The sequence below is a fragment of the Condylura cristata genome, unplaced genomic scaffold (genome assembly GCF_000260355.1).
Source record: "Condylura cristata isolate star-nosed mole 26May11 unplaced genomic scaffold, ConCri1.0 scaffold00014, whole genome shotgun sequence".
Taxonomy (NCBI): domain Eukaryota; kingdom Metazoa; phylum Chordata; class Mammalia; order Eulipotyphla; family Talpidae; genus Condylura; species Condylura cristata.
This window is the reverse complement of record NW_004567115.1, coordinates 42,201,740-42,214,258: the sequence shown is the minus strand read 5'-3', so window position 1 is coordinate 42,214,258 and position 12,519 is coordinate 42,201,740.

The following is a 12,519-nucleotide window of genomic DNA, read 5'->3' as shown; positions in this document are numbered from 1 at the left end:
ATATAGATATACATATAGATGAGCCAAGTTTGCCTCAGGCTCAAGGCAGGGGCATAGCACTGATTCCCCACTTAAGAGACAATGACATAACTGGCAAAAAAGTATCTCTAGGTGCAGGCAAGGAAATGTTGCTACTAAATGCAGTCAGTATCTTAGCTGTTGACATTAGCCACAAAAGGCTTTAAATGAAGCCAAAACATACTTCCATTTAATAGCAATAGCGATCTTTCACCCGGGACAGCAGGCCATCCCAGAGCCACAGAATCTGGATACACACGTGTTATGTCCGTTCCAGGTAATCAATCACTATCAAACCTGCAGGATTTGGGTCTGGGAGTGCCCAACCGAGCACAACCTCTTGCTCAACCTCTTGCTCACTTCTCCTCCCCTCCCCTTCAATGTTTTTTTTTCCTGCTCTTCCCTAGCGCTCATTGTCTTTCTGAGTCCCTTAGTCTCACAATAGAACTCACAAAGTGTTCCCACTCCCCAAAGCATTTGCACACAAAACACAATTATTCTTACCTAAGAAAAAGCTTAATTTTTATAAAAATTGTCCAGCCTACACTTCTGATTGATAAAGAGATTCTTTATCATGTCTTAAGATATTTCCATTTCCCCAAAGTTTTTCCTAAATGCATCAGAATGAAAATCTGTATTTTCATATTAAAACTTAAAATGAGCCTATGCAGCCTACAAGATGCAAACTCAATAAATGCTTGCTCAGGGCATGGATTAATGTTCCAACTTATGTAATATAGTTGGGTCTACTAAGTCACAGGATCTGTGATGGAAGTCCAACACCTTATGCTGCGCGACACTTCTAAGAGCAAAAATGGCGGGATCTTGAACACAGAGAGATGGAGAGAAACAAGAGTTTTCTCCTTCAATAGACCCTGAAGTTGAGGCTAGAAAATGAGGTGTAAGCAGAGATGATGGATTAGCAGGAGACCTGCACAAATAACACAGAAGAATGTCTAAACAGGAACAGATTCGTAAGGAATCTAAACCAAGAGCAAGATCTAAATTACAAACAACCTCGCTGAATCCCTGGGCTAAAAACCAGTGCAGGGGCGACCTCTAGTGTTCCAGCGCAAAAACGCCACTCACATCCACGCGCGCTCTCTCGCCAGCCCTCCATGACAGTTCTGCTCCCCACTTGAGGCAATCAAAATCGCCATGTGATGACTAACAGCGTTTCTGGGGAAGTTGACATTATCCTTTCACCTCCGTAAGTTGGAACTAGCTAATATGTCCCTCCACCGTGAGGCTAAATATCAGTGCCATTTAAGAAATGGTTACGTTCCTGAAAGAAAAAAGCTTTATAGAACAGGAACCTTGCTTTCTGACTTTTCACAACAACATCTAATAATTACTGAACATACCACTGGCATGTGCTATACTGTCCCGAAGGTTGGGAAAAGTGTTATCTCTAATCTTTACGGCAGCCCTAATTTTGGGACATTATTATTCAGCAACTCTTATATGAGGAGACTGAAGCTGAGAGAATTTGAGTCATTTAACAGACACATCCCAAAATTGCAGACTTCATCCCAGGTTTGCCTCCAGAGAGTAGGAGCTTCCAGTGATGCCCTGCCTCCCTGGACCTATGAGTCTGGGGAAAATGACATAAAAGAAACCACTTATCATGAACATTTTATCATCTCTTCATTAGGGATGCATGTTGCTCTCAGACTAATTCCACTTATTTTTTTATGCTCCAATCAGTTATACCAAACATCTTTTTAGCAACTGTTACAATTTTATTAGCATTTAATTTTATACTCATTTTCAAAGAAAATATTTAATATTCCCTATCAAGCAAGGCTCCCAAACTTTCCAAAGAGGAACTAATTAACTTACATCCCCTAAGCCCTCAAAACCAAGTAGTGCTCCAAGGAGACCACGAACACATGCACTCTCCACTTCTCCACTGACCGCTGACCATTGACCACGACTGTTGGGATTTTGTGTCGATAGCCTCTCAAGTCCTCCATGCTGTGGCTCTACTTTACCTATGTCATCCACTTACCAAATACGGTGCCAAATAAGTAAAGGATTCACTTATTCCAGAAATATGTGTGTATTATCTCAGGTGTTAAAAGACGATGCATGGCCCTCCCTGGTGGCGCAGCGGGTTAAAGCACAGCACTGAGAATCTGAAGCTGCTTCCGCATGAGTTCGATTCCCGCCTGCCCCGGAGGTGACCCATATGGCGTGGCAGACCTCTCCTGACCCGCCCGCTGCTCCCCTCAGCAGTGTACTTCGTCGATCTGCCTGTTCTGCTCCCCACTCTGTCTCTGGTGAAGCCTCTCACCGCCCCTGAGCCTCTGGCCTGTACCCCAGTTCTGTATGAATAAATAAATAAATCTTTAAAAAAAAAAAAAAAGACGATGCAAAACAGTTAATGCCACAAACAAGAAAAAAGGACAGCTGCCTGCAAGAAACTGACCAGGACAGGAGGCTGGACAGCCCAGGACACAATGTCACAGATACTGCAACAGATGTGCAAAGGGACATAGTGGGAAGTAGTGAGTTAATCCAGGAAGGACACTTGTGATAAGTTTCAAAGTGATAAGCGACCTTTGAGATAAATGATTATGCATTTGTCCTTCGCTCTTTAAGTCCTCTTTCTGAGTCCCCTCCTCACACACACACCTCTTCCCCATGTCCTAGTAGGTCATCCCCTCTCCCTTTCTCATACTCACTCGTGGCCTCACCATTCACATGCAACAAGCTGCCTCTGTGACCTCACAGGCTTTTAAGATGTCTTCTAGTAGTTTTGACCACCATTGTCAGTAAAGGACACTATAAAACTGCATGGATTTCTAAGAGCTAGACTGCATACTGCAAAAAGCCCAAGCTGAAGAGTCCCAGACAGAGTCACTGCCAGGTGGACACTGCTGACCGCAGCATCTCTGTGCCCTGCACGTCACAGTTCAGATCCAGGCTTCCAGGAAAGGCTCCATATGCTTTTCTGAATAAAATCAGACACGCTCTAGGCATTTTCTGTCCACACAGAGCTTGGCTGCCATAGAGACCAGCACAGAGCAGTTAGAAAACAAAAGAACACCCCAATTTCCTGCCAGTAGAGTCCAACCAATGCAAGCCTGGAAATCCACATACTGTGCTGATGAAGTGCTTCCTGCCAGTACCCACACATCCAACAAAAACAGCCCTAATAAAACCCTACAACTGTCCAGTGAGGATATTTTCCTATTGTTCAATAAATCCCACTGTTGTCTGGGTACAAGCCATTCACATAGATTAACGCCACAGTCGGCCACCAGATTTCATTTCTACTACAACTGTTAAGGGGAAGCATGTCCTAAAGGAACTCTGCAGAGTCTTACGGACTCCACCCCCTACTCCAGCTTTCTGGACACTATCCCCTACGCCAGTGATTGGAAACTACAACTCCCAGCAGTACCAGGGAGAGAACTGCGAGGACCCAAGGATGGAGCTATCAGGAATGGATGCTGGGACATTTGGGGGGATAAATAGGGCGTGATTGCATCTGGCTCTGGCTCTCTCTGGCTCTTGCTCTCTCGCTTGGGAAGCAGCTCTCCGGTCCGCGTGACTTGACTCGGTGTGTTCTGTCAGCCTAGCCATAAGGTATTCCACTTACTTTGTATCCTGCTCTCTTTCCCTGAGTTGTTTCCTATTCCTTTCCTCTTTTGTAAATAAACCCGCTATTGACCCTTTTGTGTGTTCTTGCAGTGTAACTGAGTTGTGAGCGCTCAGCTCACGGGTGAGGCCCCACAGACAGACAGCCCAGTCCACTCTGGGCTACCCTGTAACACTATATACTTGCAAACTCACTGAGGCAACAGTATACAAATAGATCATCCTGCAATTTAAAAAATTTATAATGATAAAATTCACCACATGCATGCCTCTCCTCCTTCACCCAGACGCTGTTAAAGTATACCCTTTCTAAACACCTTCTTTTGGGTTTTAGCATTTGTCTCACATTAGCGAAGCAAGTTGCTGTCCTGCATCAAATCTGAGACTTCAAACACTATGGACCCACATGATTAAGCCTGATACCTTGCAGAACAACAGCACCTTAAAATGTTAACTCAGATGTTAGCCACATAATCCTAATCATTATATAACATGTTCTCCTGGTAAATATAGTAATTGTAGTTGCATGCCTCACAAATAGCTTGTGTGCATTTATCTATTTCTTCCAGGTTCACTGACATACAGTTCATGTGGTAACATGACCTAAATGTAAGAGCAACAGATGATGATTTCATGGAGGTATATATTATAAAATGATCAGTTAGGGTTAGTGAAGTTATCTATCATTTCAATGAGTTACCTTTGGGGTGTTTTTTTGTTTTGTTTTGTTTGTGATAATAACTAGAGATCGACTCTCTTAGCCACTTCCTATTAAACAATATCATCTTGTTATAGTTACCATGCTGCATTTGGATCCTAGACTTGTTCATCTCATGACGAGCAATTTGTGCCTTTAACCATCTTCACTCATTTCCCCAAACCTCACTCCTTGCAACCACCAGTCTAACCTCAGGTTCTATGAAGTCAGTGCTCTTAGATCCCACATATTGATGGGTTCGCCTATTTTTCTTTCTCTATCTGACATTTTATTTAGCATAATGTCCTCAAGATTTACCCATGTTGTTGCAAATGGTAAGATTTTCTTCTCTTTACAGTTGCATGTGTACAACCCATTTTCTTTTTCCAGCAATAAGCACAGGTTGTTTCCATGTCTTTGCTAGTGTACATAATGTTGCTGTAAAATGTAACAGCAACTTCCTAAAATGTGAAGGAAGAAGAAGTCAAAGTTTAAGGTTTCTGTAGACTGTCAAAGTGAAGTTATCGGTTTAAGATAGGATGTTACAGCTATAATATGTTTTATTAAGCCTCATGGTAACTGCAAAGGAAAAACCTGTAGTAGATACAAAAAATATTTTACTCACGGATTCAAAATATTAAGTGACACTTGATAGAGGAAATAAAGAGCCAAGGGTCAGAAAACAATGAACAAAGTAACAACAGTAAGTGCTTACTTTTCAATAATTATTTGTAATATAGATTATTTCCTTCAATAAAAAAGGCATAAATAAAGGAATGGATGCATAATTTAAAAAATCCAATTATATGCAACCTATAGGAAATTCACTTTTACTTTTAGTTACAGACTGAGAATGGGAAATAACAGAAGGCATTTCAAATAAATGGCAGGCACAAGCCTTATTTCAGTGGGGCACTCTGAGAGAACTGACACAATCTGTGTATCCAGTAACAAAGCACTGCCAAATAGTATTTTTAATACATTTGTTTTTTAACCTTTAAAGTTGTAAACTAATTATGTACCATGATGACAATATTACAGCATCTGACTTTAATTATATCTTTGCCATTGCCAGTATTACACATTTGTATGTCTTTGTGATGCTAATTAGCATGCTTGCATTTCCACTGGAAAAACCTCCTTCGCCTTCCCTGCAAGGTAGTCCAGTGGCCATGAACTCCCTGAGCTCCCATGTGCCCAGCAGAGCCTTTCTCTCTCTCGCTTCTAAGTAACAATTTTGCCAGATTAATAGTCTCTGTGGATGATGGAAGCTCTGAAGCCCTCAGTGAATTTCTGACTCTCCTGAGCCCAGCATCCATCTTTGTATTCTCTTGTCAAGCCCTAACTTCACCCAAACTAGGCACTGAATCCTTCCATACATGCATTCACCTGTTATCTACCGAACACAAGGCCATGCTGTCCTCCCTCAGTTGTTCCTAGGGGCAGGTGCCGGTGAAGGGTAGCAATTTTTCAAGTTACTAAGTATGTGATCTCACAATTACTCCCCAGTGAGGTCTGAGCTAACACAAGAATCCAGATAGTTTGATGGTAATTTGGATTTATTCTTACTGGCTAGTGGAAAAAGGTTAAAGTATTCATTTTGGACGTTAGTAAGATTGCCTTGCTATAAATCATTTCTCGGCTAGGCTAGCAGCAGCTATTCCCATTTACAACACATTATAAATACAAAAGCAGTTGGTGGAATAGTGTGTCCCGGTTCCTTATCTGATCCTCATATTTCCCTGACACCGCTTTCCCCCGCTACGCCAAAAGTTATGCCAACTTCAGCAAAAAGAGCAGTTAGTTGCCCAATTTTGGGGGTATATGGAGGTGGGTGCCAAGCACAGGAAGCAGGGTAGACTGGTCATTTGCATTTAGGGATCAGTGAGTGGCCTCATTCCCACACATGTTACCATCCTCAGTTATGGGAAGTAAGTGGACCCGTGGCCCAAATAGTAAAGATGCAGCTTCTTTGGGACTGGAGCAGATCTCTGCAACCATGGCCAGGTTTTAGTAGCTTAAAGGTTAGTATCAGTGAACTGATGAAGAACTGTCGCATGGCAAATGGTGAACCCTTTCTTGAGGGATGACCCTACCAGCAAACCCTATGCCTGGTGCCTCTGCATGATCCTCCCTGACCTTGGCAGTGCTTTATTATCTGAAACACACCAGTGATCGTGTTTGCTATTTATACACTAACTCCAGTAAAGTTAAGTTGGTATGTGTCCAAGTCATGTGAGTAAGTCATTTGTCCGGTTTTCAAACCCAGACCAGATTTTCTAGTTTGTTTAACTAAGTAAAGACAGTGGCGTGAGAATGAATTATCAGGTTCTTATACGAAGAAGACTTATGGTCTGATCCCAGCTCTGTTATGCACTGAGCACAGCACCTGGCATATTTTAAATGTTCCATACAGAAAGTGATTATTGTGATGACATTATAATGCCTGGCAAGAATTGGAAGCCCAGAGATCAGGTGTAAAGGAGTGATTTTGGTGCTAGAAATGCAGTAGATAACAAGAAGAACCTTGAAAAGTTCTTTGATACTTTAAGTGAGGATCATTAGATCAATTTTATATAGATTCTTCCACAAAATTCCTCAGCAAGGCAGCAAAGTTCATCTTATGCACTAGAATTGAATATCTGTGCTGATTACATTGGAGAGTCAGATAATTGATTTCATAAAGTGGAAAAGCCAGAACACAAAGAAACAGTCCTCATTAGAAAGAGGTTTATTCTAACCCTTAGAGAGAAAACAAACATACAAAAAATGAAACCTACACATTTGTAAAAGCATTAAAAATTTGGGTGGCCCTCCCTGGTGGTGCAGCGGGTTAAAGCACAACACTGAGAATCTAAAGCCACTTCCGCATGAGTTCGATTCCTGCCTGCCCCAGAGGTGACCACATGGCGTGGCAGACCTCTCCTGACCCGCCCGCTGCTCCCCTCAGCAGTGTACTTCGTCCATCTGCCTGTTCTCTTCCCCACTCTGTCTCTGGTGAAGCCTCTCACCACCCCTGAGCCTCTAGCCTGTACCCCAGTTCTGTATGCACAAATAAATAAATCTTTTTTAAAAAATTGGGGTAAAAGGGACTTAAATCTGCTTGGTCGATTTTCCTTAGTCTCAGAAGAGTCATTCATATAATCGCAGTTTGACAGCATCCTTTAAGAACAAAAGCAGATTTTCCAAAGATTGCCTTAATTATATTTCCCATCCTACCTGTTCTTCTAAAACGCAACTTTACACTCCTCCACCAAGAGGAGTTTATATAACATGATCGGAGCTGGAAGGAATAATGCTAAGTAATAGAAGTCAGCAGGAGAAACATAAATCCCAGATGGCATCACTAATATATGGAATATATTAACCAAGACTTAGATAAAGACAAACATGAAAACTCACCCTCAAAAGCTGACTATAGAACCGAAGCCCCCTGAGGAAGCAGAGGGGGAGGAGGACAGACACAGGAGGGAAGGAAGTGCAAGGGACCATGGTGGACTGTGGGTGAGTGGGTGGTGGATGACTACGATGGTGACACCTGATGAGGGCATCCAAATATTACCTCAATTAAAAATAAGCAAGTATAAATAGTTAAACAAGAGGAGTTTATTTCTCCATCCTATTGAATCCAAGTATGTTCTGGGACTGCACTGATTAGTTGGAATCAAAAGAGATTCTGGGCCAGTATCTGATGTCATCATCACCCATCCTAGCAGCTACCACATGTGGAAAGTCTAAGGCCCATAAAAAAGTTCACCTTTCCGCCACCCTCGGAGCTCCCAGCCACAGTGGGTAATGCCTACCAGCCCCTGCTGTGGCCTGGGCCCCCCACCACCACATCACAAACCAGGAGACCTGTCTAACATTCAGTTGTATCCTAATACATTGGCCAAAATGTATTAAGCACAAGGCTAATCAACATAGCATTGCTTACATAAGCGACAGGCTGGAGAGAACCTGATTGTCCATCAACCGAACAGGTTGTATGTATACAGGCCAGAAGTTGTGTAGCTATGAAGTGGAGTGAGGAAAAACTACATATACTGACAAAGAACAGACTACACATGTGGTAAGGAACACAGCGAGATACTAAAGAAAGTGTTTAGGATAATGTGTGCTAGTATTAAAGGTAAAAATGTGAATAAACATACAAGATGCCCCAGTTTGCAAAATCAAATTCTAAACACAAGTCAATATAAATAATCATTTACAGAGAGAAGGAAGAAACAGGGAGAAAGCAAAAGTGAACCTAAGGCTTCTCTGAATACTTCATGCTTGTAGTTTTTACTTTGACGTTACACAGATATTTCACACACACACACACACACACACAAAAGTAATAAAGAGACTCCATAACATTTGAAAATGAATATGCCTACTTCACACAAATCAATATTAGGATTGTGCAACTTTAGGAGAATATTCTAAGGGCAAATATAACTGCCCTCATTCAAAATCTTGTTGGAACTCTTTCACTTATAATTGGGACAAAGGAGATGAGTGATTTTACCAATACTGTGAAGAACCAAAATTTTCCATACAAAAAAGAAAACAGTGAAATTGTAAGCTGAAAAAAATCTAATTCAAAATAATAGTGATAAATTGGACATGGATAGATGAGTACAAACTTGTAATTACTTCTAAATACAAATATCAAATAATCAAATATTGATGATGTTTTGAAACCCTTGATTCTTATCTATACTGCCCATACTTCTTACAAAGAAGATATACATTTTATCATAAGCCATGAAGAGGACTATTTGCTGATGTGCTGAGCTCTCAGAACACGCTGGAAGCAAAGACAAACAGTGGCCAAGAACTCTAGGCCAGTCCTCATATCTTCACACGTCTCATGAAAAGAAATCAGGGCGATGAGAGAAGTGACTCACCCTAGTTCCAGGACAGAAAACACTGGAGATGAGCCTATACTTTTTGTGGTGCCAGAAAGCAGAGAGTCTCTCAAAATGAGGCCAAATCCAAAGGTCACAGAGGCCACAGGGAGACTTCCTTTGGAGAGCGAGAATAGCACAAAAATATAATGGCTACAAGTAACCGAGAGCACTGCCTATGTAAAAGTTGTATTAGCTTCTTACTCCTGCTATATTGCCACAACACCACAGGTTCAGGCACTCGAGACAGCACGAACGCATTACCCGACTTACAGAGGGCGCCAGTTCTCTGATCCAGATACCACCAGCAGCCTATGCTGCTGGTAGAGGCTCACTTCCTGGCCCTTTCCGGCTGCAGGAGATGGTTTCTTTTTTGGCTCATGATTCCTTCCTCTGTCTTCCAAGCCAACAGCCAAGCACCTTCCTATCTTCTCCCTACATGTCCTGTCACATCTCTGATTCTCTGCAGCTAACACGCCCACCTCCCTCTCTCAAGGACCGCTATGATTGCACGATGCCCACCCAAATAACCCAGGATAACCTCCCCACCTCCAGTTCTAAACTTTCTCACATGCCTCCCCCCCTTTTTTTAAATGTATTTATTTATTCATACAGAACTGGAGTACTAGCCAGAGGAGCAGGAGCAGTAAGAGGCGTCACCAGAGACAGAGTGGGGAGCAGAACAGGCAGATCGACGAAGTACACTGCTGAGGGGAGCAGTGGGTGGTTCAGGAGAGGGCTGCCACGCCATGTGGTCACCTCCGGCGTGGGGGATCAAACTCGCACTGTGGCTGCGGGCCAGCTTGCAGTGCTGTGTCCTAACCCATTGCACTACCAGGGAGGGGAGCAAGGTCCCCTTTTGCCAAGTAAGGTAACATTTCCTCAGATTCATAGGCACAGGTATCTTTAGGGGGGACGGACATAATTCTGTCCCACACAACACGAAGGGGGATGGGGAAGGAATTCTTTAGTGTGGCATCAAACCCTTAGTCTGAAAATGGCAGTTAGAGGGAAAGAATATGTTGTCTTTTGTCTGCAAACTGTCTTTCAGAGTAGCCAAATATCCATATCTTGAGGTGATGAACTAAACTGCTTCCTTACAGACTAATTCCATCTAACCAATGGAAAGAAATGAGAGAATTAGAAAAATCACCTTTTTGTGAGATCTCTAGTGTAGTCCTATTTCAAAAAATAGATAAAACCATTAGCAGGAGGTGGCAGAAAATTCTACAGTGGGAAAATAATGCTATCACCTACTAATGGGTTGTTGAGTCATTAAAATTCTGAAAAATCAGACATCAAATGCCTGTTGTGAAGCCATGGAAGGTATTAATGCCATAAAAAGAGAAATCTAAGTCTAATTGAATGTTTATAACCAACTTCCAATCTGCAGGAAATATGAAGAACTAGTTAAATTACTTTGGAAGTAAAAAGTAATGCTGTGATTTACAATAAGTATATTGTTGGTCATCTGAATCCTCTATATGTGGTCTTTATGCTGGTTCCTGGCTGTCAGCAGCCCAAACCCTTGAAATTTCCTGAGCAATAAGAACAATGGGAGCATCTTTTTTATATCTAATATTTGGTCTCTTGTACTCCATTCCTGAAATTGCTTGAGAGATAAAGGTGAAATAGAACCTTCCTACCCTAATGAGTCCCTTTCCACCACAACTGTGTTTATGTTAATGAGGTGACCTTGGGAAGAATTTAAGGAATCCAACCATGAATAGAGGGTCAAAACTTCCAACACCACCCCATGACTTCTGGGGAAGGAAGAGCCTGGAGGCTGAATTTGATCAATCCCACCTAAGGAATGAAACCTCCATAAAAACCCAAGGGAAGGGGGTTCAGAGTTTCCAGGCTGGTAAACCACAACTCTTCTGTATGTCGCTATTCTGAGTCCAAACTCAAAGGAGACTGAAGCTCCTTTGTTCACAATTTCATTCTATGGGTCTCTTCATGGCGACCGATTTGTATTTTAATCCCCTTGGTAATAAACTAGAAATCCACTGAGTAAGAGGGTTTCCTGACTTCAATGAGCTGCTGTAGCAAATTAATCAAATCCAGAGAGAGTCTGATTAATGACAGGTTGATCAGAAGCACAGATAAGGGAAGGGCATGCATCTCTTGAGACTGAGACCTTACCCTGTGCAATCTAACACTATCTCCAAGTAGATAGTGTTGGAACGGACAGCCAGCTGGGTGGCAGCCGTGTCTGCTGAAGTGAGAAACACCCCATCACCACCACCCACACACACCCACACACACTTACAGGAACTGGTGCTCAGAACCCTTTTAGTAAACAACCAGACAAATCCAAAATGTAGATCCTTCTGCAATACATACTTACTACTTTTTTTAATAATTTCAAGTAGTAATTGTTTATCTTGAAGGTGTGATCCTTAGTAGTAGTCGTAAGCTCTAAGTAATATCCTAGTCGTTTTAGCATAACAAAGTGTGTAAGAATGAAGTGTCATTGAAGCGATTTTAAAATCCTTTAGCAAGAGAAAATAGCAAAGTGAAGCTACAAAGTGTATCAACCTGGGAAAACAGTCTCTGACAAACATGAAAAAGGCTTTCTCCCATAATAAAAAACTTTAAATGCTTAAAAAAAATTTCTAATTTTTAAAATTTATTTTCTTACATTGTTGTTCAGTACTTATGTATAGTAATCGGTTTCCCCCTTAGAAACTCTCCCACCGCTCTATCACCCGTGAACCATCCCACAGTCCCTGTGCTCTCTCGTCCCCTGTGTTGACCTCCTTGCCCCCTTCCCTGCTGTATTTTGACACTTTCGTCATAAGGGGCATAATTTTCACAAAGTTCCGAAGGCATGGGAATTTCCCAAGATGGCACGGTAACTCCTCAGATGTTTCTGAATTTAATGGATCGTCAGGTGAGTTTAAATTTGATGCCCAGCCTATTAACCCTTTGTAGCAGTTAGTAGAGAGAATTCACAGGATGGTGCCTGAGATCTACTGTGCCTAGACCAGCACCCCCTATTCAAGCTCTCTGCTACTTGACATTTAATCTATAGCCACACACAAGATGCGCTGGGTTCCTTCAGAATCCAAACTTCCTCCACTCCCCTCTCTCTTTACCTTTCAGTGGAAGAATGTTGGAAAGTAGTGGAAGTCACATAGGGGCTTAGATTCACCAGATTAAAAAAAAATAATAAGTGTTTCTATTCCCTTGGACATGCTCCCATAATAAGTAATTGCAAAACATTAGAGCTAATCATGTTATGAGGATTCCCACGATAGCATCCAGAGACTGAGTTCATTTTTTGGAAAAAGTCAAAGGAAG